The 26,591-nt window shown below is 31.9% G+C and overlaps 1 protein-coding gene across 2 annotated transcripts in view; it reads left to right on the forward strand.

The window, feature by feature from the left end:
• Positions 1–4,585: 4,585 nt before the first annotated feature.
• LOC127703941 (uncharacterized) overlaps positions 4,586–26,591 on the forward strand; it is a 40,315-nt gene continuing 18,309 nt past the window's right edge. For both annotated transcript variants that reach the window (XM_052207980.1, XM_052207979.1), the window contains exon 1: positions 4,586–4,726. The gene's annotated coding sequence lies outside the window, so the exon portion shown is untranslated. The remainder of the gene's footprint in view (positions 4,727–26,591) is intronic.

The following is a 26,591-nucleotide window of genomic DNA, read 5'->3' on the forward strand; positions in this document are numbered from 1 at the left end:
TCGTTCGCCCTATTCTTCTTAAAATATATTAATATTTAGGTATTCCGTTTTCATATATCAATGCAGTTATTTATTTGGTAAATATATTTAAAAAGAAATATAATGTTAAAGGGTCAGATAATTATGGTACAATTAAGTTATTTAGATTAATTTGAAAATAACAACATAAATACTCATTCTGTTCAAAATGGTTGGCAAATATATTTACGTTTTTAAGCATGACTGTTTATCGTAATTTTCAACACACTAACTTTAAATAAGCAATACAGTACATGTACATACTCTATTCAAAAATAAGAATCTGGGCCAACGGACACAGGGAAAAAGGGAATCGTGTTGAACGGACCCGGGGCGACTGTAAATCAGGGCTAAAGGACTCAGATTCAAAACCTTGTTTACATTTCAAACTATCACATTCGGTCAAGTTTATTGTATGCTAAATTTTGACTAAACATCATTAACATCAATTTTCACTTGTGCCAATGGTTTATGAATTCGATGATGTCTTATGGTTAACAAGAGACATTCAACAATATGATAGTATAAAGAATAATCACCTTATATTATGATTTCAGGTAAATTAATCAGGAGTAATGGTGGGTTTCAATAATGGAGAAGGAGCTAATAACCCTTTTGGAGAACATGAGTTTACCATACATTCATCAACTTAGGGCAGCAGTTCTTCCACTTGTATCACATGCAGAAATAGAAGACATCTGGTTCCATGCACTTGATGACCTGAAAAATTAAATTCAGACTCAACAGCAAATACCACTTTGTTTACGAACTACATCACATCATGCTGGGTTTAAAGCAACAGGTAGCTATGAAACCATTACCAAACCAAAGGATCAAGGACGACGAACCACCTTGAAGGATGGCACAGCAGCTTGAAGAAGATGATCTCAATACCACACTCATTCATATACAAGCTACAGAACTACCTTAAAGACAAATGGGCCGCTTACGAAGTGGCCATCATCCAGTACCATTTCGGGCGGTGGAATACGATCAACAAATAGAAAAAAATACACACAACTCAATCAACATCTACAGGAACTCAAACATCATCTTCATAATGGTGATGTTAGTGTGTTTCAGTATGCTAACATTGCCTCTTATTTGTAACACTTAGACTAAATTTGTTGCAATTATATGATGTGTTGTGATTTTTATGTTATGTATTATGTGCTTTATTGTTATATTTATGTGTAATGTGTGCTATATTGTTGTACCTTCTGCGTTGTGTGTGCTTTATAGTATCTGCTCTTCGTGTCATATGTGTGCTTTAATGAATTAAATTGTTTATTATGTGTGCTTTATTGTATTAAGCTATTAATTATGTGTGCCTAATTGTATCTCTTTTTATCATACATTTATGGCGAACTGAGAAGTGCTTGATATGTGCTATTTTATTACTTATATCATATTTTATGTTTTATGATACTTCAGTTGTACCTAATACATCTAATATGAGCAAAATATGAAATATGTAAATACTATTATTTTTGTTCATGTTCATTTCATATTTTATAAGTTACATTAATTAGTTATCTGTAATTACCTCCTACACACTATAAAACAAATTATTTACTATCAAAACAGTTCCCGATTGTCCCACATTTAAACTTTCCAATTGTCCCACAAAATTTCGTTACTTTTTTACCTGTTTTTTCAAAAAGTGGGACAATCGGGAAGACACCAAATAGCCATATGTGCGCGTGACAACTTGTATACCCCTGTTTCAAAGATTATTGTAAGAAATAGCCATATGTCAACCTTTATGCTTCTGTTTTGTAAATTTTGTATGAGAAGTAGCGTGTATCAATCTCCCTATTTCAAGATATTTGAAGATTTTAATAAAAAAAAATAGACGTGTGTCAACCTGCATACCCGTGTTTCAAAGATTTTTATAAGAAATAGGCATATGTCAACATATATATTTCTGTTTCAGAGATTTTTATAAGAAATAGTCGTATTTCCACCATATACTTCTAGTTTAATTAATTCAATAAGAAATAGCCGTGTATCAATTTCTAAACCTCTGATTCAATGGTTTTATAAGAAACCTGTGTATGCAATTACTTACTAATGTAGTACAATAGCCTAGAATTTACATTCATTTGGGTTTTTTCCGGTCCACATGATGCAACTATATATTTCATTTCTTAAAAATAAAAAAAAATCTGCGTTGAACACATTTTCTGGTACACAAAAACTGGTACCTGCCACCTTTAACCACTCATTGGAAATAAGTTATTTCCCTTTTTTTTAGTCAGATTGAATTCTGTAGTCATTTAGCATTAAAAATACATACAGTGCATATGGTTACATCATAAAAAAAAATCATACATAGACTTTTTAGACCAAATTCAAGGTTTTTGTCACTAGCCGTCAACCTGCTTTGAACACATTAAACTTTGTTTAAATTAATTGTGCTAGCAGTTAACAAATTATATTGTGTGAGTTTTCTGGTATAATGAATGCCTGCGAAAACACTTTAGTGTATTGTTTTATGTGTGGTATGAAACCACTTACAGCTGATCTCGGGAAGTACTTTTCCATTGTCCGAAGGCTTAAATAGTCTGAAATCATGTGACTACCACTTTTCTGCCGACTGCAGTGCCTAAAACGGCTTAGCTATGAATACATAAATTTTCTTGATATCACGTTGAAGATCCAGGATGCACTGAATTAAGTGTACATCAAATCCCAAACACTCTCCCCTCTTATCCTTATAACAAACTATGTAGGCTGCATGTTGAAATTTAAGAATTGTCACACTATTCCTGATGGGACAGACCTGTTTTTATATCTCTTTGGCCTTTCCTAAAGCATTAAGTATGTAATAGACCTATTAAAAGAGAGGAGTCATATAATCAAGATTTAAACTGTAAAGAAATATAAAAAATGTTCAAAACATGTGAAATTGATCATTATAACAGGTAATACCCCGTAAATTGGGTTATTTTGGTTGTAGTCTTATTTTGGTTTATTTGGTGCCTCCAATGAAAGTGCCAAAATTAAACACACGAAAATAAGGCAAACACTAAAAATTGAAACGCCAATATTGCGTACTTTGTCATGTTTCTAGTTTGAGAAATTCAATGATATTTTGTCAATAAACGGGTAAATAAAGGTAGATATGAAGGAGCTTGCGCACTACTGTTGTTCCAAAATTAAACATATCAATTGGACGAAGCACCAAAATAAAACACATGCCTTTCGAGAAAAAAACGCCAAAATGTCCCAATTTACGGTAAACAGTATAATCAGCTTTTCTAGTATAATGCTGGAAATTATATTACTTTTTTTTCTCTTTGCAATCACTTCTTCTTTGTATTTAATGATAATAAATCATTCTAAGGTGAACATAGTCATTGTAATAGTGTTCCATTGAATGTCATTGTCTGTAATAGGAAACAGAGTTATCTTTTTTGATATTTGATAATTCTTTATATCTATGAAAAAAATATTTACTTGCCAACAGGCTGTGAATAAAAGAAATATAACATCACACAAATGTAGAACCCCTAAAAAAACGTATTTTATCATATGTTAAAATCAAATTATGTTTAAGGTGGCAGAAACCATTTATTTTACAATAAATCTTTAGATATTCATTTCCCAAAAAATCATTCAATTAGCAAATAAAAATTATGGTTTTGGGTAACTGAGATACTAGTATGTACGTGATTTTGTGAATATAAACAAATAAACCTCTTGTTTCATTGGACAACGGAGAATACTTTGTTATTTGATGAGACATTTAAACAATCACATGACATAAAACATAATTGAAATTAAATTTTACTTGCTGGTCAGTTTAGGTTATTTTAATATTCAAATGTGCAAAGTCGCAAGATACAATGAAACAGATATTCAAAGCACATGAATGTTGTTTTTATTTTGATTCGACGCCTGTTAGACTATTTACACTCATTCCATCAAGTATTTACTACCTCAAAAAATAAAATTAACATAGAGACCTAATGGGTAATTTTCTTAGTTATAGACCAAAATATCTGAGTTCGTTTATTTCATATATCAACATACAATAATAATGATTTAAAAAAATAGATTTTTAAGAATTTATTTCTGCAAATATATAGAAGTCAAATGGACTATACACAAACTGGTACCTGCCATTTCAAAAAATAACATAAATCGGCGTGTTGGGATGATTTTTCGTCCTATCGTGGAAAATCTGACAATTGTTCCTTATGCCCTGGTATGAACGCCACTCAGACAAAACTTTTATGCAAGACATTTCCCAAAATTAGTCACGCGGCCATTTAAACCAACCGAAAAAATTAATTGAAATTAAAATATTCTTCTAATCTTATGTATTTCCAAAATTTTATGAATTACGAAATACCATAATGTAGTAAGAAAATTATTTGATAAACTTTTATGAGAAAATTTCATAATAATGTGTTAAAATATAATATTACATAATATTATGCAATTTCCTATTTGTCTCGACTACTGATTTTGAATTACACTTTTTATCACGTAATTAAAAAGAATTACGCAATATGACAAAGCCTGAGGTAACATTTGCGAAAACATGTAAATACTGCATTTGATTATTACTTGAATATAAATTATCGAGGGATAAGCATTTTAATTTTGTGAGTCATGATCATCTTGTAAACAATATTCAGTAAAGTTCTAGAATTGAAGGCATAGTAACACGATTGTACCAGTACTTTGTTAGATAGAGGTATGTTTACATGAATTGTTAGGTTCATTGTTATATTCAAAGGAAACGACTATTTATATGTAAAAAATAAATAAATTATCGTTTATAGGTTAAGTGTTTTTTCTTCGTCTTTCTAAACTGCTAACAATATAATATTGGCCAAGAATCAGTTTTCTAATGAAGCTTTTGCATTTGTCCTAATAACACTATCTGCAAATAGGAATCATTTTTGCTTTTCTTTGATTAGATGACACATCGATTGTTGTCAATATCAGGAAATAAATATAATTTACCATTTTTGAAAAGGGGTAATACAAATGCTTTAACTTTTAAGGAATATACAAGGTATATACAGTAAAATATGGGTTTTCGATATCGAAAGTGAAAGACATGTAAAGAAGTTTATTCTCGTTCGATATTCCAATGAATACTGTTTGCACCACGCGCTTTTCAATCACTAATCCTGCTTTTTTATGCTAGCACCACTACATCATATATTATTTCTTTTATCAAATATGACGAAAAATTAATATTGTGGAAGATTGAAAATACCGTTCATGACCAACTGCGATCACCACCGGTTTTAGGTAGACAAATAAGTGTTTGTACATTTCGATGTAGTGTTTTGAGGACTGTTGTTTGTCTGTCCGACATTTTCGCTTTGGTCGTGCTGTTATCTGTGTTTCTTCGGTTATGGTATGCTACTGCTTCCTTGTTATCGTCTTCTTTCTGTCAAACAAAGAACATATAACCAGCTTGTTCAGGTGAATTAATGAAATCACAATAGAACTTAAAACAAAAATATCGATGTGTACATGTATTTGTGTATGTGTGTGTGTGTTTTTAGCCTTGAATGTGAAATTTTCTTGTCCCTACGCTTTTTTGTCTTTGTTTGTCATGCATATATCCATCCGTGAGTCTAAAAATAAACTTTAAAATGAGAAATACTCCTCCTACATCGCTTGGTAGATTTGAGTGAAGTTCAAAGTTTTAAAGTGCACATATGAAGAATATACATCAACGGATTTATTTATGATTAACAAATTCAAAAAGTGTTAAATAGATAGCAATTCAAATTCACTATTATAAATCTGATTCTAATTTATCTCTTTTTAAACGCTTGTTTGTCACATTGATTTTATACATACCATTTTTATGGGTTTTTTCATGTTAACTAATACTAACAACTTATTGCAGTTATGAGATCTTTGCGCAATCAAAAAAACCAAACAAACAAACAAAAGCATGTCTTTTTTGGTAATATCCTTTTGGCGTGGCTCGTTACTTATACATACCGCCATTGTGTTATTGTGTTATAGTCATTTTTTGCTTATGTGCTTTGACTATATGCCATTTTGTTTTTCTCTGTTGACATATTTGTTTAGCTAGCTATAAAACCAGGTTTAATCCGATATTTTCTATATAAGGAAATGCCTGTACTAAGTCAGGAATATGACAGTTGTTTTCCATTCGTTTGATGTGTTTGAGCTTTTGATTTTGTCATTTGATAAAGGACTTTCCGTTTTGAATTTTGCTTGGAATCCGATATTTTTGTTATTTTATTTTTTATGCAAACATTGGAATGCAAAAATTTTTGCTTGTTTTTTTTTTTAACGTTTAAAGGATTTATTTTTTAATGTAATTTTAGGAAAAGACAATACTTCAAACCAACGCCAAAAAAAAAAAACAACAAAAAAAAAAACAACAAATCCACTCAAGTAAGTTGGTTTGAATGACATGAAACCAATTAAAAAACATGATAATTTCAACCACAATTTTCATTTTTAATAACTGTCTAAATATTCTAGCTTATGCCTAATTTAAATGTAAACATTTATTTTATAAGTTTTTTATATGACAATTTTCAAACAATGCATGACAGATTATATACTTAAATAGTTCTCTAGTTTTCTTAATGCCTTAAACGAGAATATTATGCGGCACATCTACCATAAAATTTTAATGCAAAATCATTGCCAAGAAAATTTGGGAAAAAATTGGTCCAAATACATATTTATTTCTCAGTTTCAATTATGCAAATTCATTTGGTAATAAATAGCAATATCAAAAATGCTTTGTTTTATCAGAGAAATATCACTCCTTATATTCCACCTAAAAGCATGGATCTCGCGTGTATTATATCCTGTGAACATTTTTCTGCATTTTTGAGATTTATGTTTCTGCAGCATAGTATTGACTTCATACAAATGGTTTTAACGTAGAACAACTAAAAAGCACTCTTTTTGCAGATGGTGGATTTTTTTGGCAACAGCATGAGTTGTTCTGATTGGCTGTTTGAGAAGCTGTTTAGCGAGAAGCGTGATTGCAGTGTTTTGATGACGTCAAAACTTTCTTAGTACTTAAGTATGTTATTTGGTTCAATGGTGATAATCAATTGAATCGCATACGACAATTTTGGTTTTCACTCATTTTAATCATTTTCACTGAAATTTCTGAGAAAATGCGATATTTATAAAGAATACGTCATTAATACTTTAAAATGCCTTTGAAAGGTGACGATTAAAGAGTTACTTCAAAAGTTTTTTTTTTATATTTCCTTACATAATTCTATTTTTTAGAAGACATTTGCATAAATACTAACAACTTCTAAAAACAAATGTCCGTCCTTTACCTTTTATCGTGATTGGACGGATATTGCACAGTACGAATATTTGACGATCGGGCAAAAAAAAAAAACACTACAGATGATGTGCTTTCGAATGGTATATGATTTAGCCGTATGTTAGGCGGGTGCATTAAAAAAAGAAGATTTTATGGTTAATGTCACTCGTCTCCTCGTCAATAAATTACACAAAAAGGTAAAAGAAGACATGGCGTACCAATCGAGGTTGTACCCGCAGTTACTAACACATAGTTTTAAGCCCGAACACCAATGATGAACTTTCCAACCTTGTTTTCTACAATATACGTTTATTTAGAAAAGAACTTCATATAATGTACTGGTAAATAAAATCAAATAAAACTTGCAGTATGGATTCCATTTGGAACATACAAAGTCATATGATAGAGGGAGACAGCTCTTGTCATTCATCAGTTCATGATATATTTCTTTTGACAGTTGTTTTAGCATTGTATGTCATACATGTCTTCATAACTAAAAAGATACAAAAAATCTTTTAACCAGTACGGTAATGTTCCGTACAGTCATACAGCTTGGGTGTTGAAGAAAAAAAGATGGAATTCATCTTCACCAGAATACTTACATACATGTTGTATAAGGTAATTACACCCCCACCCCCAATTTAAGTAATAATTTCGTTAAGGAGACGACCATTTTATATTTTTGTTGGGGAGGAGAAATTTTCAAAATGAATGGTTTTGCCTGGCAGTAACTGAAATAATAAAATGAACCCATATGCATGTCAGCATGAAAAAATGATATGTCCTCTAATCTACAGGACTATGCAGGATTTAGTTGTGAAAGAGGATGAACAGAAATTGTCCATCCAACTACTCCCTTCCTGGTGACCCAAAGGTTGTCTCGTAACATTAACGGTACCAATTTAAATGCACCATATACGCATTTCGACAATTATTGTCTCTTCAATGATGCTTGAGACTAAGATGATTAAAATTAAAATCTAATACAAATGTTGAAGAGCTTGACATTCAGGACGTAAACTGTAACCCAAACCAAAAAAGGAGGAGATTATTTCCTTAAATCAAAATCTTATAAATGCAAATTTCAATCAAACAAATTCCGTATTTCCATCCCAGTACTGTCCTTACCATTTCCGTCCTGTTTTTTTATTGTCTTGCTTGTCATCTTTTAAAACATTTTCCAAGTTTCTCTCTGACCATTGTAAAAACTTGTAAATATTACGATTTATATTTGAATTATTTTTCTACTCGCGAAAGTCGCGAAAATAAATCGCTCGCAAAAATTAGTTGGTTTACAGTAATTACTCACTAAAATATTATTTAACTTATATTCATATTCACAATTAGAAACTTCTACAGTTTCTACCATTTCATTGTAGATGTGTCGTGTCATCTAATGTCTAAAACACAATTTATTCAAATTTCAAAAATTATAAGTAAGTCCTTACATCACTAGGACTAATCCATAAATGAAATGCCTAAAAAGGAAATCATGCATTAATTAAAAACATTGCACTGACAATGAAACAAACACATTCTTGATTAAAACCTTTTATGAAAGTCTAATACAATTTGCATCATGCTATTTCAATTGTATTAGCATGTATTACCTATTTTAAACTGATTTTTGTATCAAATTCAAACAATAGAAAAATAATTAAAACTCAATAAATCTAAAATAAAAATTACTTTGAAATAAAATACAACAGATATCATTTTATACTTAATGACACATGCATATTAATACGTATAAAAACAATAATGTTGGTTGTTTAATAAACACTGTACATTTCACATTCATATAACTTAATGACTATCAAAGCAATTTACATTTAATAACTCATCTTCCACCCAGTTTAGTCATTAAAAATTATCAGACAAGTTTGTAGCTGCTTCTAATTTAACATTTTTGTCATTGCGCTATCAATTATCTCCAAGTGACATATCAATATTTGAATTAGATACAAATAAATGATACATACAAAATAAACAGCAAATTGAATGCTTGTGGAAAAGTGTAAAAAAAAATACAAAAAATTACAACAAGAATTGTCATCAAATCGGCATAAACTAAATTATTGGAATATACCACATATGCATGTATATCAGTATAAAGATACAACATTGAACCCTGTCTCATATCTCTACAATAAAGTAGGTCAAAGGAGTTAAAAGTACAAACCAAAGTATGAACCAGTAAACATGTCTTAGATAAGAGCTGCATAACGTGAACAGGAATAAATGAAACAGATTCTAGCAACACATATCTATATGAATTTATTAATTTATCGAACTTCCAACTTAATATTAAAATGTGTTTTAAAGATGAGTTTAAATATAAGATGGGTGCTAAATAACGTACAAATTTCAAAACAATGTAATTGACAACCTTCATAACAAGAAACATTTTTTTGTTTCTACAACTCTCTACCCCTTAATTTAATTTTTTTAACAGATGTGCTGTATAATTGACTTAATATGACTGATTTTTTACAAAAAAAACACAAAAAAAATTTGTCTGACATAATATACAAGAGAAAAAAGTTAGTTCAATATTTTGTTACATTTAGATATTGAGTGTGTTCATCACATAGATGTAAATATGTAAATTTCTGCATGCATTTGTCATCACGATTCTTGAACAGCTGGCACAGATGTGATACTAAATATTTAAATGTCAGGATATGCTGCATTCAATGCAAGTTTTTATTTTTGCGAAACCTATCATGTTCAATTTTAGCAATAATAAAAACATCGCAAATATTTCTGAGTTTACAGTATTACCAATAGTTTTAATTGTTAAATGAACTAACGTTTTTTTTTACTAAACGAATTGCTGACCTTTTCATACATTTCTGCAGATGTACATTTGTCTGCTTTTCTCTTGCCTGAAGGTAACTAAGTAATCCTTCCACCAACCAAGATGTTGTTGTGTAAACCTAAAATGAAAGATTAGGATCTAATATAATAATAAATGGGATGTAATAAAGAAATATTTTCAATCAAATTAATACATACCAGATAATTTTCATGATCTTGAAATATCTTATAAGGTTGTCGATGAAAATCTACACTTCAAAGTGCCATAATATAAAAATTTATAAATTTGCTGTAGAAGCATGTCATATTTTAAAGCAATATATTGTATTTTAGCTTTAGATTTTGCCGTTTTGTTTTGAATTTTTCATTGGAGCTCGGTATTTTTGTTATTTTATTTTTTTTGTATATTCTTTGATAAGGTTTCACGAATCAATGTGTCATCAAACTTACTTTGACACCGAAACAAAATATTTACTGCATTTATTCTAAATATATCTTAATTTTATATGTTAAAGTCAGTGATAAAGAAATAATGTGGTTTCAAATTTTTGTTATTTCAAGTAATGGCTTATTATCCTGTACTTTCACATTGTTAAGGATGTTTGCTACTCTGTTTTAAAATAACAAGCTTTTTGAAAGACTGTCATAAATTGATAGTATATAAATGAAGGAACTAAAAAAGCAGAAAAAAATGAAGGGTCCGTGTGCTTGTTTACGAGATATAAGCCATTGAACATTTGGCGGGAAATGATTCTCTCTAGATTTTTCATACATTTAACATTGGCACCTTTTTTCTTTCAAAAACATTGAAAAAATAACAAGGATTTTATAAGATTTTCAAATATGGCTTTTTAAACTATATGTAATAAAATTATGAAAAGAAAAGTAGGGGTTAGTGGACAAAATTTCTTAATGGAAAACATGGATAAAACCAGAGGATTCCGAATATCTGACAAAAAATCAAAAACAAGAGGAGCGAACATCCTTAACACTGACATCCCTTTTTAACGTCTTTTTCATATAAATAAATGTGTGTAGAAGACGGTACCCACAACTGACATACTTTTATTGAGTATTTTGCATACATCAAGATTGCATACAATCATAGATTATACCCTCTTAAAGGCAACACTGTTGATTTTTTTTTTCCATTTCATGAAAATATATATTTTAAAATCTTTAAAAGAAAATATGTCATGCCCGAAACTGAATTATAACATTTAAATTGATCCTACAACTGTACAGAAATCTTGTTACATACCATCAAGTGTTGATCCAATTTTCAAGATCTCCTTCCATGCTGGTCACCAATACATCAACTTGGGAGGTATACCTTACACTATTGAAGGTAATACTGATGGTGGACAAAAAAGGTGGAACTGCATCTGTCAAATCTAGTTGTTTGTTTGTGGCCAGTTCTTGAATTTTAAAATTACCCTATCGTCTGTCTTGCTGAACACTGAATGGTGAATGTCTTTGAAGTCAGACAATGAATGATCAGCAGTCGACATCTCCCGGAAGTCCCAAAATTGCATTTGAAATAAGTTGATGAAGGTCTGGCATTGTGATAACAAATGTGACCTACTATTAATGTCAATAATGGTTGTAGTCAATTTTTATATATCAGAGAAGAAGAAGACTAAAATTTAAAGGTTTGATGATGTTATTGATGTCTATTGAACGTAACCTAATAATTAATGATGCTGATGAAATTGCAGGAACATTTTGAAGTGTTAGCTCTGCACCTGGTGTTAATAAATTATACTAATCACTACTGTATAAATGCACTATAAAAAGTCTAAATCTACAGAACTTATAGAATACTTTAGATTAGACAAAATAATATGGTATACAAAGTACTTAAAACTTTCGCAATATAGAATAAACAACAGATTTAACATATAACACAAATGATTTATTCAACCAGAAAAAAACCTACCTTTGATGATTTTATTCAGATTAGAATTCACAAAACTTAATATTGGCATTGCTCCACTTAGGTTCATTTCAGTCATTGCTTTCACAAACATCTGTAAAATAGAGAATACATGTTCCTGATGATTGATTACTATTGTAAGTTTAATGTCCAGGGGCAACTTATATTCAAGAGGAGAACATGATGCACGTTCTTGAATTCAGCAATTTCTTCGTACTGTATAATATCTTAATTAATTATCTTAACCCTTCACGTAAATAATCCATGTCTTTGTCAAGAATACATTGTTGAGTTTTGGTCTGCCTTACGAATGATAATGTTGTTTTTTTCTTCTCTTAAGATTACGAATTGCTAAAAGTGTCTGATGTGTTTTTCCCCATTCTACTCAGTTCAATCTTTGTCGAAAATACGTTATTTCCAACGGTTCGTATCCAGAATTTATATTTAACAAAGTACCATAAATTACTAAAAAAGAACATTGCAATTCGGTCGTGTACAGCCGAATAATTATTTCAAATGATACATAGGATATATAGAATTTTTTCTATTGAACTCAAAATAATAAAATATGTAACCATACCCTTCTGACCAAGATTAATGTTTTGTTAACATTACATTACTTTAGCCAAAAAGAAAACGCATGATTGTATTCAACACGAAAAAAGATTTACCCTCTTCAAACATAATTATTATTCTGACACCGATCCATACAAAAATAAGAAAATGTGGTATCATTGCCATTAGGACAACTATCTTCCAGAGATCAAATGGAGTCAATGTAAGTAATAAAAAGCAACCGTACCGCCTTCAACAATGAGAAAAACGCATACCGCATAGTCGGTTATAAATGGCCTGGACTTGAAATCCGACCATTTCTATACACTACATTTAAAATCTAAACACCAAATAACTTTAAGATTCGAAAAACAAACAAGTTCCTAAACTATGAGAGTAAAAGATATATATAAAAGAAGAAGATGCGATATGATTCTAAAGAAACAACTATACGCCAAAGTTCAAATCGGGTTTCTAGGACTTTTGCTATGATTGAGGGTTTTGTTTATAAAATTGCTAAAAAACAAACACGTCACTTAATATTCATTTATTCATTTATTTTTTTACTTATATATCAAAGCAAATTCCACAATTCCCTTTAAATCACTCAATAAGACATTGAACAAATTGGAACCACATTTTGAAATATCTTGAAATATCTGCTGTGGGTCTCTTCAAATTCAGGCTGACATATGGAAAATACTACAATGTAGTTGTTCGGTTGTTGTCTACAAGACATTTTCACCACATCTCCCTTCACTTGTTCTATGTAATATCCTCACTACTACCACTATCCATTTCAACGGTTTCTTTTTATTTTTATGATATTGGCAATTATCAGAACATCTATGCCTATCAATATTAGCCCTGCTCCTAGACTCTTATAACAATACAAATTATTCTGCTAGACTGAAGGCGGAACAGAAAAACTGTCTTGCAGTTTTGATACATATCCGTTATAATGTCACAGAGTAAAGTAACTTTTACAGAAAATATTATGTTATGCATAGTTTGTTCTTGGTTGTGCCGTTACACCACTGTCCCAGATTAGAGTGCGGGTTGGCACCTTCAAACATGTTTGACCCCACTACATTTGTATGTGCCTGTCCCATGCCAAGAGCCTGTAGTTCAGTGATTGTCGTTGGTTTATGTCTGTCATATTTGTTTTTCGTAAATTGTTTTGTTATAAATTAGGCCGTTAGTTTTCTCGATTGAATTGTTTCATATTTTTCATGTCGGGGCCTTTTATAGCCGGCTACACGGTATGGGTTTTTCTCGTTGTTGAAGGCCGGACGATTGCCTATACTTGCTTATATTCACTTCATTTGAACTTTGGTAGATAGTTGTCTCATTGGCCATCATACCGCATCTCCTTATATATATATATGGTTAATAGATTGCCTAACAATGCAATTTTAACACACTATTTAGTATGTAAATATAAGAATGTTTAAGATATTTACAAAATGATGAAAATAAACGCAATATTTCGCTAGACTAACTATCTTTATCAAGCGTGAATCTATCCAGGTGAAATCGGATGTAGATGATAAGAAACTTTTGCAGCTCAATGTATATGTTTCATTTGAATTTAGCTGCCTTGAAAATAATACATAATTTGGATGAAGTTCAAGATTTTACAAAATTGGTAGTTGAAGTTAGCAACGTCCATTGGCCAATATTACAGGATAAAAAGGACGATGCTGTGTACTAAATTATTCTTTATCTTTCCTGTATCTTTTCTCATCTTTTTCGTTAAGACCATCAGGTTCTAAAGTGTGGAGTTGGTGGATCCAAAAATTTTCTCTTCTCCTTCTCGCCGTGGTGTCCCACTCGGTGTTGACTTCTATGATTTGGAAAGTAACATTATCAAAAGAATGTTTCGTTGAACGAAGATGTCTTGTGAGAGGACAGTTTTTGTTGGTTTTGTACCTTAACGATGGTTATTAAGCCGAATATTAAATTTGTCCATCGTTTCTCCCACATACTGAATACCACAAGTGTCACATGTTAATATGTAAATTGAGTTCTCCGTTTTACAGTTGGAATTTGAGTAGATGGTATAATTTTGTTTAGTAACGGAGCTGATGAAAGAACTGCTTGTATTGGCAGCTTTACAACACAAGCAGTTCCCTCGACCACATTGTTTGTAGCAACCAGGAGACGATATTGATTTCAAATGGACAGACTCACAAGAACATTTTAATGAATTTCTAGGACACTGTTACTCTTTCCACCATTCAATAAAATTTACATATGAATCATCTATGGAGAAAATAAACTTCCTCGACACTACGAGTTACATCAAGAACGGAACCATTATAACGGACCTTCATACCAAACAAACGGACAAACATCAATTCCTTTCTCCTAAAAGTTGCCATCCTAAACACTGCTCCCGTGGCATCCCATTCAGCCAGGCATTGCGAATCAAGAGAATATGCTCTACTGAAAATACGCAAAATGCTAGACTTGGACAACTACGTAAACATCTAGTTGTTCGAGGATACAATAACAACATCATTGATAGCGCTTTCGAAAGAGCAAACAAAACTAGTCGCCAAGAACTTCTAGAGTACAAAGATAAGAATAAAGCAGCTAACAGAACATCCCTTGTACTCACTTACCATCCTGATTTTAAAAATGTGTCTTCCATTGTTCAGAAGCATTGGAAAATTATAGAAAATGATTCAAATCTTAAAAAAGTTTTTTCCTCACCACCAGTCATGGCCTTCAGAAGACCTAAAAACATCCGTGACAAATTAGTGACATCTGTATTAGCAAAGCAGCCTACTCCATCTCCCGGTTGCTACAAACAATGTGGTAGAAGGAACTGCTTGTGTTGTAAAGCTGCCAATACAAGCAGTTCTTTCATCAGCTCCGTTACTAAACAAAATTATACCATCTACTCAAATTCCAACTGTAAAACGGAGAACTCAATTTACATATTAACATGTGACACTTGTGGCATTCAGTATGTGGGAGAAACAATGGACAAATTTAATATTCGGCTTAATAACCATCGTTCATGGTACAAAACCAACAAAAACTGTCCTCTCACAAGACATCTTCGTTCAACGAAACATTCTTTGAATAATGTTACTTTCCAAATCATAGAAGTCAACACCGAGTGGGACACCACGGCGAGAAGGAGAAGAGAAAATTTTTGGATCCACCAACTCCACACTTTAGAACCTGATGGTCTTAACGAAAAAGATGAGAAAAGATACAGGAAAGATAATGAATAATTTAGTACACAGCATCATCCTTTTTATCCTGTAATATTGGCCAATGGACGTTGCTAACTTCAACTATCAATTTTGTAAAAATCTTGAACTTCATCCAAATTATGTATTATTTTCAAGGCAGCTAAATTCAAATGCAACATATACATTGAGCTGCAAAAGTTTCTTATCATCTACATCCGATTTCACCTGGATAGATGCACGCTTGATAAAGATAGTTAGTCTAGCGAAATATTGCGTTTATTTTCATCATTTTGTAAATATTTTAAACATTCTTATATTTACATACTAAATAGTGTGTTAAAATTACATTGTTAGGCAATCTATAATTTTATTTGTGTAATTGAATTAATCTCTGTACTGATTAATCCACACTCCCATAGATTTGTATGTCATGTGCTGCTATTTATAGGCACTTATATTATTATCTTCAGTAGCACGCATTTCACAAATGTTTGTGTAATCCATTCAAATCTATCGCTATCTTTACAACATGGATAGCGCACTGCATTTCAAGAAATTAAGATCTTCAACTAAAAAGAAACTACAAACTGAACATCATTTATCAAACTTAAAAAAATATATTCAAAGTAGAACTGTACCAAAAGGTTTAAACATCAAAGTGAGTCCCCAGGCACCGGGACATAAATCCAAAAGATTCATGAGCCGTTGGAATGAAATTCTGTTTAACTGTTCAATCCAGCTACTTCAACTGTTACTTTCTTTTACAACCACAAATTACAAACAAATTGTAAATTAAATATCAGATATCATCAACAATAGTAACATTTCACGTGACGATTTACCAATAATTAAACGTCGCCTCGCAGATATTGAAAAAATTGAACTATCCAAACATAAAGAAAAACAAAGGAATAAATTTCAAAGAGATAAAATTCATACTGTCTATTTAAATCAGGATATGAATGATATCAATACAACAAACCATAAGGTCCCTAGAAAAAGAAAATTCAAAATACGGACACAAAAAACTGAAAGCATTGTTGTAAATTTGTCATGTAAAGAACTTACACGTGCTGAAGAATCTCTTTTAAGTAAAGGTTTAAACTTCTGTCCTATCCCATCGAATGTAAATAACTTTTAGCTAGACGAGGACTTAGACCAATTCGCTAGACGTTTTCGCTTGAAAAAATTTTTCTACAATAGGGGCAAGAAAAACTTTGAAGAAGCTGTATTAACAGATTCAGATACTGACACCAATGAAGAAGTCACGCCCATCCCAAAATTTAAGAAAAAAAGTTCATGGAAACCACCTAAGAGTAAAAATGATAACTTGGAGTCATTCATTAACTACGTGAGGTCTGATATAAAGTCCTGTATAACAAATACAAGAAATTATAATTTATCCAAGGCAGAAAGCATTGCTTTGAAAGCGTTAAAAGATCAAGAGGATATCGTAATAAAACCTGCCGACAAAGGGGGCGCTGTGGTTGTCATGAATAAAACAGATTACATAGCAGAGGGAAATCGCCAACTTTCAAACTCCATTTTTTATAAACAATTAACCACAGATCCAACACTAAATACTATTCGAAGGATCAACACCATCCTTCAAGAGATGTTCGACAAAAAACATATAGACAATGACACCTTTGATTATCTCCGACCTCTTGAGAACGAAGCAAAGGCCGGAAGATTCTAGATGTTGCCTAAAATACATAAAACGGGCAATCCAGGTCGACCAATTGTTTCAGCAAATAGTCATCCAACTGAAAAGATATCAGAATTTGTAAACCATCATCTAAGACCTCATGTGAAAGAACTACCCTCTTACATCCAAGATACGACTGATTATCTAAGGAAAATGGAAAGCCTCAATCCTCTACCAAGCAATACTATACTTGCATCCATGGACGTGTCTTCTTTATATACCAACATTCCACAAGACGAAGGAATATCAGCGTGTGAAGAGGTATGGAACACTCGTAGTGAAAAAAATCCTCCAACAGAGTGCCTTGTTACACTTCTGAAACTAGTGCTAGAGAACAACAACTTCTCTTTCAATGAAAAACATTATCTCCAGATAGACGGTACTAGTATGGGCACAAAAATGGCCCCGTCATATGCCAACATATTTATGGGCCAACTTGAAAAACGCCTCTTGGCTAGTGCTCCATACCATGGACAGACCCACAAGAACATTTTAATGAATTTCTAGGACACTGTAACTCTTTCCACCATTCAATAAAATTTACATATGAATCATCTATGGAGAAAATAAACTTCCTCGACACTACGAGTTACATCAAGAACGGAACCATTATAACGGACCTTCATACCAAACAAACGGACAAACATCAATTCCTTTCTCCTAAAAGTTGCAATCCTAAACACTGCTCCCGTGGCATCCCATTCAGCCAGGCATTGCGAATCAAGAGAATATGCTCTACTGAAAATACGCAAAATGCTAGACTTGGACAACTACGTAAACATCTAGTTGTTCGAGGATACAATAACAACATCATTGATAGCGCTTTCGAAAGAGCAAACAAAACTAGTCGCCAAGAACTTCTAGCGTACAAAGATAAGAATAAAGCAGCTAACAGAACACCCCTTGTACTCACTTACCATCCTGATTTTAAAAATGTGTCTTCCATTGTTCAGAAGCATTGGAAAATTATAGAAAATGATTCAAATCTTAAAAAAGTATTTTCCTCACCACCAGTCATGGCCTTCAGAAGACCTAAAAACATCCGTGACAAATTAGTGACATCTGTATTAGCAAAGCAGCCTACTCCATCTCCCGGTTGCTACAAACAATGTGGTCGAAGGAACTGCTTGTGTTGTAAAGCTGCCAATACAAGCAGTTCTTTCATCAGCTCCGTTACTAAACAAAATTATACCATCTACTCAAATTCCAACTGTAAAACGGAGAACTCAATTTACATATTAACATGTGACACTTGTGGCATTCAGTATGTGGGAGAAACAATGGACAAATTTAATATTCGGCTTAATAACCATCGTTCATGGTACAAAACCAACAAAAACTGTCCTCTCACAAGACATCTTCGTTCAACGAAATATTCTTTTGATAATGTTACTTTCCAAATCATAGAAGTCAACACCGAGTGGGACACCACGGCGAGAAGGAGAAGAGAAAATTTTTGGATCCACCAACTCCACACTTTAGAACCTGATGGTCTTAACGAAAAAGATGAGAAAAGATACAGGAAAGATAAAGAATAATTTAGTACACAGCATCGTCCTTTTTATCCTGTAATATTGGCCAATGGACGTTGCTAACTTCAACTACCAATTTTGTAAAAATCTTGAACTTCATCCAAATTATGTATTATTTTCAAGGCAGCTAAATTCAAATGCAACATATACATTGAGCTGCAAAAGTTTCTTATCATCTACATCCGATTTCACCTGGATAGATGCACGCTTGATAAAGATAGTTAGTCTAGCGAAATATTGCGTTTATTTTCATCATTTTGTAAATATTTTAAACATTCTTATATTTACATACTAAATAGTGTGTTAAAATTACATTGTTAGGCAATCTATAATTTTATTTGTGTAATTGAATTAATCTCTGTACTGATTAATCCACACTCCCATAGATTTGTATGTCATGTGCTGCTATTTATAGGCACTTATATATGGTTAATACATAGGCTTTTCAGAAGTCCAACACCTAACGTTTTCTTAGAAGGTCCCCCTTTTCAAATCCTAGGTCCACACCTGAATCTATTGTATCTTCCTTGAAAAGGCGAAGGGTGTTGCAATTAAAACGCCGATTCTAACTTTCTATCTATAAGTATAAAAACAAAACTTGTAAATACATGAAGTAAAAAGTGTCTGCATTTTGCCGTTTAATTCCATATTTTATACAATATAATTGAGCATTATTATTTTTATCGTACTTATGTTATTGAAGAATGCTGTAAGTGTTTATTGGAACACAAAATTTCTTTGAGACCGCCGTCGTTGTGTGGCTTTTCATTAAATTTAAATCTTATAACAACCTTCAAAAGGCTTTTGTCTCTAGGCATATACATATCTGTGTATCCTGCGGCGTTCTCCAAGTAATTACTTGTCACTTGCAATTTTTGGATAGAAAGATATCTAAAAAAATGATAAAAGCGCAATTAATTTAGTTAAACAACACGATGCAAGTGAATCGCAATGGATTTTTTTTTACTGTAACAGAAGAAGCATTTTACTTGTAAACGATAGGAATTATTTTCTTATTTTCAATTTATAAGATAAGCCGTGAATCCTAGATAGAAAGTTCATTCGGTGTCCGTTGTAACATTCAAATCTAGATCCAATTTAAGAAGCTCTGGTCAACAGGTCAAAGCCAGTTTAGTCATTTTTGTCTTTTTCCGATAGAACGTTCAAATACACTTTTGAAATAAAAAATGATTAATATTATATTTAAACTATAAATCGTTTAATATGAAAAACAGTACTCAGCTATTTGATCCACCAATCTTCTTATTACGCCATGTAGTCCTCGTTTCAGTAAGTATATGCACATGATTAATATTTTGAGAACATCTTAGGTGTGTTTGAATAATAATTATCACTTTAAATATACTTAATAGTATACCCGACAAAAAAAAAAGAAATGCACCACCTTATCAAATTGAAATTAGAATATAAAATGTATAATACAAAAATATATAATAAATATATCTGATAAAATATATACAAGTCTAAATTGAAAACAACATTCAAACCTATGATTGCTTTGGATAAAAACCGCAGTTTTTATACGTGTGCATGCAAAACAAATTGTATGGTAGAGGGGTCTAAATACAGCACAAACAACATTTTCCAAAACACCAAAAAAGTGAAAAAGTAGACAGTGTACTTATTTCCATTGTCAGAACGTTTCTTTAAAAGTTATCTGTTATATTTCTAATTTCTAGTCACAAAAAAGTGTTTTTTCATGAATAAATTTTGCACAACTGGTAGCTTGAAAAAAGGACGGGGACATATACTATAAGAATAAGGAGGTGTGGTATGGTTGCCAATGAGACAACTATCCACAAAAGTTCAAATTAAGTAGATGTATGCAATTATAGGCAACTGTACTGCCTTTAATGCGGCGTTCACACAGTGCCGATTATGGCTCCCGTTTGAGATCAGACAGCGCTAAGACACGAAAAGTGAAAAAGTTGGATTACAATCTGAAATGTCCTATCATTGTCTGAACGCAATCGAATATGTTCGTAACAAATTCCTACGGATCGGGAATGGTCCGGGGAGGTTTGCCAAGCACCCCGACAGTTAGGTGCAATCTGTAACATTTGGGGAAACTCAGCCGATTTTGTCTAGTCGGATTACAATCGTGACTATGTCGTGACAGATTCTGCTGTATCGGATCAAAATCGTAACAATGTTCTGTGTTTTCTGGACGGTGTCCTGTAGAACGGGAATGATCTGGAGAAATATGTCATTGCTGTTTTTTTGCCGATTGAGTCCAGATTGCATCCAGATCTTGCCGAATGCACACCGTCTTTGCCGAAACCGTTCCGGAACAGTCCCGTTATTAATACGAAATTCGGCAATGATACCTACAACAGAGTCCCGAAAATTACAGAACACATTATGATGGAGTCCAGACAAGCTATTTGCAATGTGGTACAGCAGACTGTGAAAGTATTGCGTTCCGACAGTACCTGATCATCCCGAATATGGCGAAGGTTTTCTAACGGCCATCTTCGGTCAGCGTCGGTTCACTGTCTGGTCATTGTCTGATCTCTGTCTGATCACATTCGGTTGAATCTGGACGCTGTCGGGACAGATTCGGTCGTTTTTAACGATGAGAAAGATACAAATCGGATTATAATCGGATTGAGAAAGGGGATAATTGGGACAAATTCGGCTGGAAACGGCTGAATAAGGACGCTTCCTGAACAAGATCTGATTGTTGTCGTGATTAAATAATTGTTTTTACAAATTTTAATTAAAGTTTGAATTTCCAGCCACGATTCACATGATCTTGATCAGACATTTGACAAATTTTAATCGGGAATGGTCCTGTCAAGGCCGGCTGTAAAAATCGTGAATAAGTGACCCCGGCTTAAACAACGAGAAAAAACCCATATCGTATAATCGGCTTTAAAAGGCCCCAACATGAATTGACAGTAAAGTATATGAAAATTCTATTTGAGGAAATATTTAGCGATGATCCGCCTTAATCATGCAGCGCTTAAAAGGCATTAGCTACGATTTAGACAAAAATTTAAAATACGATTCTTTATGTATGCAGTAATAATAAAAGCAGAATTTTAAAACAATATTTCGTTATACGCAGTTAGTTCGACCAAATTTGTCAAAATAAGCTCAAGAACATCGCTGATGCAATATTGACTTGCAAGTGAACAATTCGACCTTATGTGAATCTGTATTTATGTAAATTTCAATTGACCCCCTTAGATGGAGATATGTTACGCATGTACTAGGCGTGTTCAGCTATTAAAAGGAAAAGAATGTCAACATTGAAATTAATTGAAACAAGAGTTAACCATTTGGTTGACCGATTTGAATCACAAAAACATCATTCTTATACAGGTTAAAACGACGATTAACATATTTCTTTAACCGATACATTTTTGAAGCATGATATCAAACAGACCTAGAAAAATCCATTTGCACGTGGTTGTTATCTATTTATATTTATGTTTAAATCGCATTAAGTGCATGCATTATTGATTTTATTTTAGACTTTTAGTAATTTGGATATACGTATGTTATAAATCAAATATGAGAATTTGAGTCAAATCGGTGAACATGAATTTGATAGCTAATGCCCCTTTAAAAACATTTTAATTTTATTGAAACAAGTAAAAATGTTAAAATCTGAGGTTTATGAATATACTTTTAACATTCAAACTCCAGTATGATTTGACACATTCAGATTGCATTATACCTCAATTGGTCTATCTCACTATGTGTCAAATGGTGGATTATACCTCAATTGACATATAATCCACCAGTTGATGGTTATTCCTGACCTGATTTAGAGAGGCTATCAGACGATCAACAGCAAGCCATCAATACCAAAATAAATTCGTTCAGAACTACAAAAAAGCACTGCACCGTCTACCTTTCAAGTAGATGGAACTAATATCAATATAAGACTGCAAGTGAACCTTTGGAATTCAAATTAACGAGTGAACGATTTTTATTACTAGAGCTGTTAAACAAACACACAAAGCAGTCGTGGGAAATTTTCATGTGAAATAAAGTTTACTAAAATTAACTGATTTTGTTCATATTATGTCGTATTATGTCTTTATTGGATGTTACTCGTTAACCGATAAAATGTTATCAATTACAACTTTATACTACATACACACATTCCATTTAATTGAGTTTACCACCAATCAAATTTGAAGGTTACCCAACAGTTAAAAATTTTAACTATTATATGGTTTATGAGTGCATTTGTTATATTCCTTTTTGTTCTGTATTATAAACAACATTTGTAAATTAGTATAAACATAAGATTGTATTAGCACATTCTTACTACTTCTCGTCCAATAAAATTGATTGAATTTGCCCTCTAAGTTTCATAATACATTTGTACATACTTTTTCCGTGTACTAAGTATAGGTTAGATGAAACATGACCAGGTATTGTCTGACCAATTCAGAAAATATTTACAACTTCGAGTGACAATACAAAACAAGCCTCTCCCATTATTATAATCAAACCTTTACATGAACTCACTTTAAGTGTTGACATGGTATTTAAAAGGGATGTAAATCATATTGAATGGTCATTTCAACAGATAAAATGAAATAGCAATGAGATAGTTTTGTGATAACAAAACAGAAAGAAAATATTCAAAATAGGAGATTTCTTCTTCCTCAGGTACAGTTTAATACTTATATATCTGAAATTCCTTCATTTTAAAAAGCACATAGTAATATATAAATCAGCTTTCCTAAAATTGTATAATTTTTAACTACGACAAAACTTCATCAATAAATTTTGAAATTACAATCGTTTCAACATCAGATACTTACTTTTTTATTGATGAATGTTTCTTTCAAAAACATCCTTTCCTTTTCATATCAACAGTCATTTTTTCTTAAAAAACCATTTGATAGATAAAATGGTATTATACCTGAACCTTTACCCCCTTTTCAATTCTTTTTTTGTTGTTGTTCTATATATGTACCATTATATTACGTTTACAATATTGAAATCTCAACTTAAAATGGTTCTATAGTTCTATTCTCTTGTTTTCATTTATAATAGTTAGACAAACAACAGTACTTATGGTTATTTTCTTTTGCTCTTTTCCTATGGATATTGCCCTGGAATTGTACATTCATTTAGTGCAGTTTTTAAGCGTTTGCCATTTGATAAGAGACTTTCCGTTATGAATTGTCCTTGGTGATCGGGCTTTTTTTGTTATTTTACTTGCATAATTAATCTTCAATGAAAAGTCATTCATGTATAGCATTTTATAGTGCACGGAAAGCCATGTACTATGTGTCGGTTAGTGTATGGAAAGGTATATACTATGAAATTTAGAGCGAGGGGCTTGCCCCGAGCTCTTAATTTCATAGTATATACCTTTCCATACACTATCCAATTTAGCACATATTTACAACTTGAGTAATCCTGTAATTAGTCTATTGATATATTTTGGCTGACTAGGTGTAGCTCATGTACGTAGTTTTGTCAATCTACTCACTAGTATCATTGTAAAATATTGAATCCAGAATGAAAAGATGGTAGCTGCTGGTGTAAGTATGTTTATTGACATAAAGCGGTGTTTTACTATTCATGTACTTCTTCACATGGTAAGATGACAAAATAAATTGACCAAAAGCAGGCAATAATTAAATTGCAGTGGAAGCTTTACATTCTTGTAAACATTTTTTCAATTTCACCTAAAAGCTAAAACTATAATAAATTGTACACATATAGATAGTTTGCACTGGCGGATCCAAAAAGGGGGAGGGGGAGTTCAGGAGGGGGATGGAAAACGCCCTTTTTGTGATGATCAATGCTTTTGAATGAGGACATACAGTTGGACCCCTCCCCCCCTTTTATCTTGGGTTGGAACCCCTTTTAAAAATGACTGGATCTGCCCTGGTATGTACCCATAGGTAGTCTAGTGGATAGTTTACATGCATGAAATATTTGTCACTGGACATTAAGCAACCAATTATCAATCAATTCATGACGAAATATATCAAATTGCTGTAATTTTCCTTCACAAGGTTTCATGGTTCACTCTTTTTTGTGTACAAAGTAATTGCATGGAAGATAAATGATTACAATTTTCAGATGGCGTTGTACTCTAATCAAGGTATAAAAAAAAACCATATGTGTTACTCTTTATTTAAATTAAAGAAACTTTTAATCGTCAAAAACATTTTTAGATCCAAAGATTAAATAGTAGGATGTTTAAAAATCAATTTGAAAACTAATTACAAACTATTTAGTTTAATTTGGAACACAGCATTTATTTCAAAATCGCCAGTAGCAATTTTTGTTTTAATATCTTGATTACGATACAATGAAATCTTACCCTTGTGGTCATTCATGCGTAGTTACTTAGTACATGGAAAAAGTATGTACTATGAAAATTAGAAGGCAAATATAAGCAATTTGATTGGACGAGAAGTTGTAAGTATGTGCTAAGTATATGTAAGAGAATGATGATCCCTTTCTTCATGATTAAGTACAAGCGTTAGCGAGTACTTATCATGAAGTAAGAGATTATCATTCTCTTACAAACTTAGAATGTTGTAAAGTGCTCAAGGCTCAAATGATCTCTTGATTGGTTGTATTCAATAATTAGTTTCAGTCTTTTTTCACAACCAATATTTCGGTCTGGCTTTTTACATCAAATACTATTTCATTATGTCAGGGAAATGTTCAAAAATAATGCCTTTAAAAGTTTTTGAAATCTTAAATCAAATTTCTATTTTTTTAAAGGAATATTAGAAATAACTATTCTTCCCAACCGCTGATCCACTAATCAAAGTTTTGGAAACCTAAAGATTTAGATTATTTTTTATCTGAAGGCTCTTTTTTTACATTGCTTTTGTATTGTTTATTTTTTTTAGTAGTCTGAAGTTATTAATATTTTCATAATAATATTCACGGTACCAATTTTACTGCAGCAGTAGACTTAAAGTCTTTAATTTATTTTGAAAATTTTGTTTGTTTTACAATTCAACTTTAGTCAGTTTCAATCTTTGAGTGATAAATCCTTTCAATCTGATAAATGTGCTTCGGGGCAGTTGTAACTCATTTATAGAAACTCTTTGTTTTGAACGGTAAATAGACCAAAATAAAAGGATAATCCCTTACTAAGAACATGATTTACATTCAATCTTCACAATTAGGAGGCATCAAATCCTACAATTTCATTGGTCGAGAGCACTTTGCTATATTCTAAGAACACTAAAAAGGAAAATACTAATTTTCAATTGAAGGAGAATGGGTGAGTATGTTTGAAATATCGCTTAGTCTATAAAAAATATTTGTACTATAAAATGTAGAGCGAGGGGCTTGCCCCGAGCACTTAATATCATATTATATACCTTTTCATATTAGACTATTCAATATAGCACATATTTACAACTCTAGTAATCATTTCATTGGTCTGTTGATAATTTATCATAGCTAACTACTTGTATCACAGGTATTTGTAAAACGGAGTTCAATAACTATGTTGTATGTAGCTACTGGTGTAGAT

Source organism: Mytilus californianus, unplaced genomic scaffold, assembly GCF_021869535.1.
Source record: "Mytilus californianus isolate M0D057914Y unplaced genomic scaffold, xbMytCali1.0.p SCAF_57, whole genome shotgun sequence".
NCBI lineage: Eukaryota > Metazoa > Mollusca > Bivalvia > Mytilida > Mytilidae > Mytilus > Mytilus californianus.